The sequence below is a fragment of the Nicotiana tabacum genome, chromosome 7 (genome assembly GCF_000715075.1).
Source record: "Nicotiana tabacum cultivar K326 chromosome 7, ASM71507v2, whole genome shotgun sequence".
Classification (NCBI taxonomy): domain Eukaryota; kingdom Viridiplantae; phylum Streptophyta; class Magnoliopsida; order Solanales; family Solanaceae; genus Nicotiana; species Nicotiana tabacum.
Window position 1 is genome coordinate 125443903 of NC_134086.1, and position 7496 is coordinate 125451398.

Below are 7496 nucleotides of genomic sequence, written 5' to 3' on the forward strand. Positions count from 1 at the left end.
CTAATTAGGAAGTTTCTAATAAGTGGTGGGGTTAGGAGTACACTAAAAAGTTTTAATGGAGATTAATAAAATAGGGAAGGGGCATTTATGAATAAAAGGGGGCATTTTCTATTGCCTATTTAAACTAAAGGAAATCAGATCAATAGGGGGAGAATGAAAAAAAAGCTGAAAGCAGCAGCTGAAAAGGCTGCACACCAACGAACCCCACCCCCTTGCGTCGTCTTCTTCACGACACCCCACCCCCTTTCACGCCTTCTTCTTCAACCTCCCTCGTTCTGAAACTTCTCCAGCGAACTAGACGACCAACCCCCCGCGCGTCATCTTCTTTCACCACCCCCACTGCTCGACTGTCTTCTTCTTTGTTGAAGAAGCAACAAGTTTTCCATAGCAGCTTGAACACCATAACACACAAACACGAGAGTTGAAGGAGTCGCGACAAATCTGATTCCCAAACCCATCGGAAAATGACCCCTAACACCATAGAACGCTACTGCCTCACCAATGATGCTCTGTTTCTATCCGAGATCTGGCCGGAAGTCCGGAAACCACCATGGCCGGCGGCCCACGAAGTGAGAAGACGCAGTCACAAAACCGACTCACAAGACATAAAAACAGAACACATAAAAAAAAATTGTTTCGTTCTTCAGCTTCGAATTTTCGTTCTTCCAAATGGAGTTCATTTGGTTGGTTTGAGTTTGCGACGAGGCCTTTGTCGAGTTTTGTCGCAGTTCCGATGGGTCTCTGAGGTTTGGTTCGAGGTTCCGATTCGGTTCGTTGTACGAATTTGTTGATGTTCTTTCCTTGTCTTTCCTTCGAGTCCGTTCGTCGGAATTCTCATAATTGTAATCGTTGGGAGATCCTCATATATAAAGAAAGCTTATCGAGGTCCACTCCTTTACTCTTAACTCTCTTCATCGTTTTTATATGTTTTTGATTGTGCGATAATGCTGAGTTTGATATGGGCTTCTTTGAGTTATGTTTTGAATTTTCTAATCACGTTCTTTAGAGCTGCATCAATATTAGTTCATGTCCTGTCTGCTATGTGAGTTTACAACACGTCTTGGAGAAAATGGATATTAATATGCTTATGATAGTTTTCTGATGCAAAGAATCTCGTGTTACTTGTTGAAATACTCTATTTTGTTCATGGCAGTCAAGTTCTCTTTTGCCATTAAAGAATATTGATGACAGATGCAAGATGAATTGCATTGAATATATAGATTTGTAAATATTTGTTTTATGGCCGTTTCTTATGTTGTTTCATCCTCCTGGATTTTGAGTTCCTTACTACTTAAAATATGATGCTATATGACACTTACATGATTTGTTAATTTTTGTTTAAGGTACTTAGGAGTAGGCTGCCATAGGATCTAATAGTTTTAATTAATTTTATAAGCTTTGGTGTATAAGTTCTCAAATTCGTAGGGAAAGACGCAAATAATTGTACATTCGTAGTTTTCTTTAGGCATGTTTAATATACCATTGCGATTGTGGACACGTCCGCGTGACATGATTGCAAATTCTAAAAGTAACTCGAGGGATGCGTTCGCGCAACTTCAATCAACTTTTCTTAAATAAATAAACAAAGCGCTATTACTTATGGACACGTTCGCGTGACATGATTTTTGACGCGCCAAAGGAAAAGAGTATACGTACGCGTAACTCAATTCTTTAACTACGAATAATCAAGTGATTTAAAAGGGGTAAATGGTAAATGCACATAGGATCTAAAGTCAGTAATTAAACAATTTTAATAAGCCAAGTATGATCAAAGCGACAGTGCTAGAACCACGGAATTGGGGAGTGCCTAACACCTTCTCCCGGGTTAACGGAATTCCTTACCCGGATTTCTGGTTCACAGACTACAATACAGAGTCAATCTTTTTCGCGATTTGGGATTCGAACCGGTGACTTGGGACACCATAAATTATCCCAAGTGGCGACTCTGAATCTTTAAATAAACAAATCCCGTTTCGATTGTCCTTTAATTGGGAAAACTCCCTTATATTTATACCCTTTCTCTGGGGTGTAAGGTAAAAAGGAGGTGTGACAATTACCGCCTGTTTGTTCAGGGATTCTCATCTATCGCATCGCCCTTGACCAAGTTGACTCAGAAGGGTGCTTCATTTGTATGGTCGGATGAGTGTGAGGAGAGCTTTCAGAAGCTCAAGATAGCCTTGACCACAACTCCAGTGTTAGTTTTGCCATCAGCTTCAGGTTCATATGCCGTGTATTGTGATGCTTCGAGAGTTGGTATTGGGTGTGTATTGATGCAGGAGTGTAGAGTTATTGTTTATGCTTCTCGTCAGTTGAAGCCCCATGAGAAGAACTACCTCGTTCAAGATTTGGAGTTGGCTGCCATTGTTCACGCATTGAAGATTTGGAGGCATTACTTGTATGGTGCGTCTTGTGAGGTGTTTACGGATCATCGTAGCCTCTAGCACTTATTCAAGCAGAAGGATATCAATTTGAGGCAGCGGAGATGGTTGGAGTTGCTAAAGGATTATGATATCACTATATTGTACCATCCGGGAAAGGCCAATGTGGTGGCCGATGCTTTGAGCCGAAAGGCAGTAAGTATGGGGAGTTTGGCATATATTCCAGTTGGGGAAAGACCTCTTGCAGTTGATGTTCAGGCCTTGGCCAATCGGTTCGTGAGGTTAGATATTTCGAAGCCCAGTCGGGTATTGGCTTGTGTGATTTCTCGGTCTTCCTTATATGATCATATCATAGAGCGCCAGTATGATGATCCTTATTTGCTTGTTATTAAGGAAAGAGTTCAGCACGATGATGCCATAGATGTGACTATTGGTAATGATGGGGTGTTGAGGATGCAGAGCTAGATGTGTGTGCTCAATGTAGATGAGTTTCGGGAGTTGATTCTGGAGGAGGCCCATAGCTCGCGGTATTCCATTCATCCGGGTACCGCGAAGATGTATCAGGATCTGAGACAACATTATTGGTGGAGGAGAATGAAGAAGGACATTGCGGGATTTGTAGCTTGGTGTCTCAATTGTCAGCAGGTGAAATACGAGTATCAGAGACCGGGTGACTTGCTTTAGTAGATGGATATTCTAGAGTGGAAGTGGGAGTGGATCACCGTGGACTTTGTAGTTGGGCTCTCACGGACTTTGAAGAAGTTTGATGTTATTTGGGTGATTGTGGATCAGCTGACAAAGTTCGCGAACTTCATTCCTGTGTTACTACCTTTTTATCAGATGGTTGGCAGATCTCTATCTGGGAGATTGTTCGTTTGCATGGTGTCCCAGTTTCTATCATTTCATATAGGGGCACTCAGTTTACTTCATAGTTTTGGAGGTCTGTGCAGCGAGAGTTGGGTACTCAGGTTGAGTTGAGCACAGCTTTTCACCCTCAGACGGACGGACAGTCCGAGCGCACTATTCAGATTTTGGAGGACATGTTGCGTGCTTGTGTCATTGATTTCGGATGGTCATGGGATCAGTTTCTACCGCTCGCAGAGTTTTCTTATAACAACATGTACCAGTCGAGTATTCAAATGGCTCCATATGAGGCTTTGTATGGGAGGCAGTGTAGATCTCCAACTGGTTGGTTTGAGTCGGGTGAGGCTAGGCTATTGGGGACAAACTTGGTGCATGATGCTTTAGAAAATGTGAAGGTAATTCAGGAGAGACTTCGTACAATGCAGTCGAGACAAAAGAGTTATGCTGACAGGAAGGTTCGAGATGTGTCCTACATGGTTGGTGAGAAGGTTCTGTTGAATGTTTCTCCCATGAAGGGTGTTATGAGGTTTGGGAAGAAGGATAAATTGATTCCTCGATTCATTGGGCCTTTTGAGGTGCTTCGGAGGATTGGGGAGGTGGCTTATGAGCTTGCTTTGCCACCCAACTTGTCTAGTGTGCATCCGGTATTTCATGTTTCTATGCTCCGGAAGTATATTGGGGATCCGTCTCATGTTTTGGATTTCAGCACGGTGCAATTAGATGATGATTTGACTTATGATGTGGAGCCAGTAGCTATTTTGGGGCGTTAGGTTCGAAAGTTGAGATCAAAGGATATAACTTCAGTGAAAGTGCAGTAGAGAGGTCGGCCTGTGGAGGAGGCTACCTAGGAGACCGAGCGTGAGATGCGGAGTAGATATCCTCACCTGTTTGAGGCTTGAGGTATGTTTATTGACTCGTTCGAGGAAGAACGTTTGTTTAAGAGGGGAGGATGTAACGACCCGGCCAGTCGTTTCATAAGTTACCACTCCGTTTCCCCCATTTTTTCTTCTTATTGCTTTTTTTATCAGTTCTATATGTGATCGGGTTGGTTGGATCTAGTTCGGAAAGGTTTTGAGAAGGTTTGAGATACTTAGTCTCTTTTGAGGAAGCTTAAGTTGAAAAAGTCAACCGGATGTTGACTGATATGTTATAGGGATCGGATGTGAGTTCCGATGGTGCGGATATCTTCGGGAGGGGATTTGGGACTTATGAGCGTGATCGAAATGTGTTTTGGAGGTCCGGAGTAGATTTAGGCTTGAATTGGCGAAATTGGAGTTTTGGCATTTTCCGGTTGATAGGTGAGATTTTGATATAGGGGTCGGAATAGAATTACGGGGGTTGCAGTAGTTCTGTTGTGTCATTTGGGATGTGTGTACAAAATTTTAGGCCATTCGGACGTGGTTTGGTAGACTTTTTGATCGAAAGCGGAATTTAGAAGATTTTGGAATTTTTAGGCTTGAATCCGATGCGAATTTGGTGTTTTGATGTTGTTTTGAGCGTTCCGAAGGTTGGAACAAGTTTGAATGATGTTATGGTATATGTTGGCATGTTTGGTTAAGGTCCCGGGAGGCTTTGAGTGAGTTTCAGGTGGTTAAACGAACCATTTCAAGTTATTGGAAGTTGTAGAAACTACTATATGTGTGTTGCAGACATTTAGCCTTCGCGTTCGTGAGTGGGACCTCGCCTTCGCGAAGGGTTAGGCTGGGAGGCTGTGAAGTTGGCCTTCGCATTCGCGAAGGAGGTCCTGCGATCGCGAAGGGTTGAGGCTCGAGGTCATTGCGTTCGCGGGGTTATGCCGCATTCGCATAGAGGAAATTGAGTAGCTGGGTTTAGGTTGGTTTGTTCTTCGCGTTCGCGGATGGGGTGTCGCATTCACGGTGAGTAAGGGAGATAAGTCTTCGAGTTCGTGAGCTGGGAGTCGCGATCACGATGAAGGAAATTTTGGTCAACGTCAGTTTGTGCTTCGCGAATACGAGGCTTTGACCGCGTTCGCGAAGAAGGATTTGAATGCCTGGACATAATGTTTAAATAGCCATTGTCCGCGATTTTGGGGCTAACTTTCACCATTTTTGGGCGATTTTGAAGCTTTTTGAAGAGGATTGAAGAGTGATTCGAGGGGGAATACTTGGAGGTAAGATTTATGGACTTAATACTCGATTCTAATGTGAATTCTACCTAATTAATCATGGAATTTAAGCCTAATATTGAAGAACTAGGGCTTGTAATTGGAGACCTAGAATTTGGGATTTGAGAGGTCGTTTGTGGTTGGATTTTAATGCTTTTGATACGAATGAACTCGGGGAATCATAAGGAGTCTATTGATGTAAATTTTATCGAAATCCGAGATGTGGGTCCGGGAGTCGAGTTTGGTCAATTTCGGGATTTGTGTTGTAATTTGATTTCTTTCGAGTAGGCTTTGTTCTCTTAGCATATTTTGATGGTATTGCATTGATTCTGGTTAGATTTGGAGCATCCGTAGGTCGATTCGAGAGGCAAAGGCATCGCGGGCTAGAGGTGACGCACACGCTTGATGGCGATCGTGGAGTCGTGCACCGTTGGGGATTGTGACTTAGTCCATCCCGAATGACTGTTTTATCGCGTATTTGATTGAAAACTATTTGCTATCATCATATTTTGGGTTGAATGTCATATTTGGGCCTCGTGCCAACTATTTGGACCCTTAGGGAATTTTTACTGCTATTTCCTCACTGTTTTGATTTTATATTTGTACCCAGTCATGCTATATTATACTATTTTCATAACTCAACCATGTTTACTCTGTTTTAATACTTTAAATGATATTTTGAGCTGAGCATCATATTTTACTGTGCCCGAGTGGCTTTTAGAGATTTCTGACTGAGTAAGGCCGATGACCTATGTTGTGAGGATACTTTTGGGTCGGGCTACACGCCGCAACAGTGATACACTGATTTATGATTATGAGGCCGAGGGCCTGAGATTGTACGTCATGAGGTGTCTTGTAGATATGAGACCAAGGGCCTATTGATTATGCCACGAGATGGCTTGATATTGCGCTGGGCCGTAAAGGGCCCCTTCCGGAGTCTGTACACCCCAGTAAGCGTGGGTACCCATTGTGATATGAGATATAACCCGAGGGCCTGGTGTTGTTCTTTGATATTTCCCGAAGGGCGGATTCTATTGACATTGTGCCCGAGGGGTGGATTTTTATGTGTTTATTTGTTCTAGATGCTTTTCATTTAATTGTTTAATTGTTAAAAAGGTATTTTAAAGAAGCTTTTTCTGAACTAAGGTGCCTTTATATGTTTTCACTGTTTCATTGTTTTTATTGGTTTTATATTGCTTCTTTATATCATGTTGATGTACTTTTACGTAATTTCTTATCGCTCAGTCCTCATTTATTATTATTACTCACTGAGTTGGAGTACTCACTTTACTCCCTACACCTTGTGTGCAGATTCAGGTGCTTCAAGTCCCGCTAGGGAGTGTTGATTCTTTCAGCTCAGGCGGATTCGGAGATTCACTAGGTAGTTGTTCGGCGCTCGCAGCCCAGTGCCTCTTCCCCTATCTTATATTCTTTTGTTTTAGTTCTGTAACAGACTATGTAGATTTTTCCTGTCTTTAATCGGATAGTAGATACTTATAACTGGTGACACCCCAATTCGGGCTATGTCTATTCTACAAATTGTCTTATTGACCTTTACTTTGGGGTTATTATTATGCTAAAGACTTAATTTGTATTATTTTAACTGCTTAAAATGAATTGAGTGTGTATCGGTTGGCCTTGTCTTCACAAGAGGCTCCATCACGACCGGGTCCGGGTTTAGGGTCGTGACAGAAATGGAGATACTGTATTCCAAATCGAAATCCCGCACTGTTATACATAGCGGATACATTCCTAAGCTTTTATTTTCTTTTTTCGTCTCCATGTATATTCAAACTCCCATATTGTTCCTAATTTTCATTGGCATACAATGCTCGTTGACAATGTATTTGATTTCGATTATTTTTTCTGATGTATCGATCATTTGATGCTCTGCGATTGTAGAAATCAATTGGCTATAACTTGCATCTTTGCTTATTACAATTCTGTTGATATGAAAATCCCTGTGTCTCCCAAAGCTATCCCAAAAACCATTTAGCTGAAGCATAATAGCTATTTTTGATATTATTGCGCGTGATTCAGTACAATTGTAGATAATTGATTCGATTTTGCTTGTGTAACCAGAATATACAGTGAAAAACAGAGTATTTGAAAAATAGAGTATCGAAATT

At 42.0% G+C, this 7496-nt stretch overlaps 1 long non-coding RNA gene across 1 annotated transcript; it reads left to right on the forward strand.

Moving 5' to 3' along the window:
• Positions 1-108: 108 nt before the first annotated feature.
• LOC142161843 (uncharacterized) lies at positions 109-6964 on the forward strand. Its single transcript, XR_012693515.1, has 2 exons — positions 109-885; positions 6679-6964. It is a non-coding gene; the product is annotated as an uncharacterized LOC142161843 (long non-coding RNA).
• Positions 6965-7496: the final 532 nt, after the last annotated feature.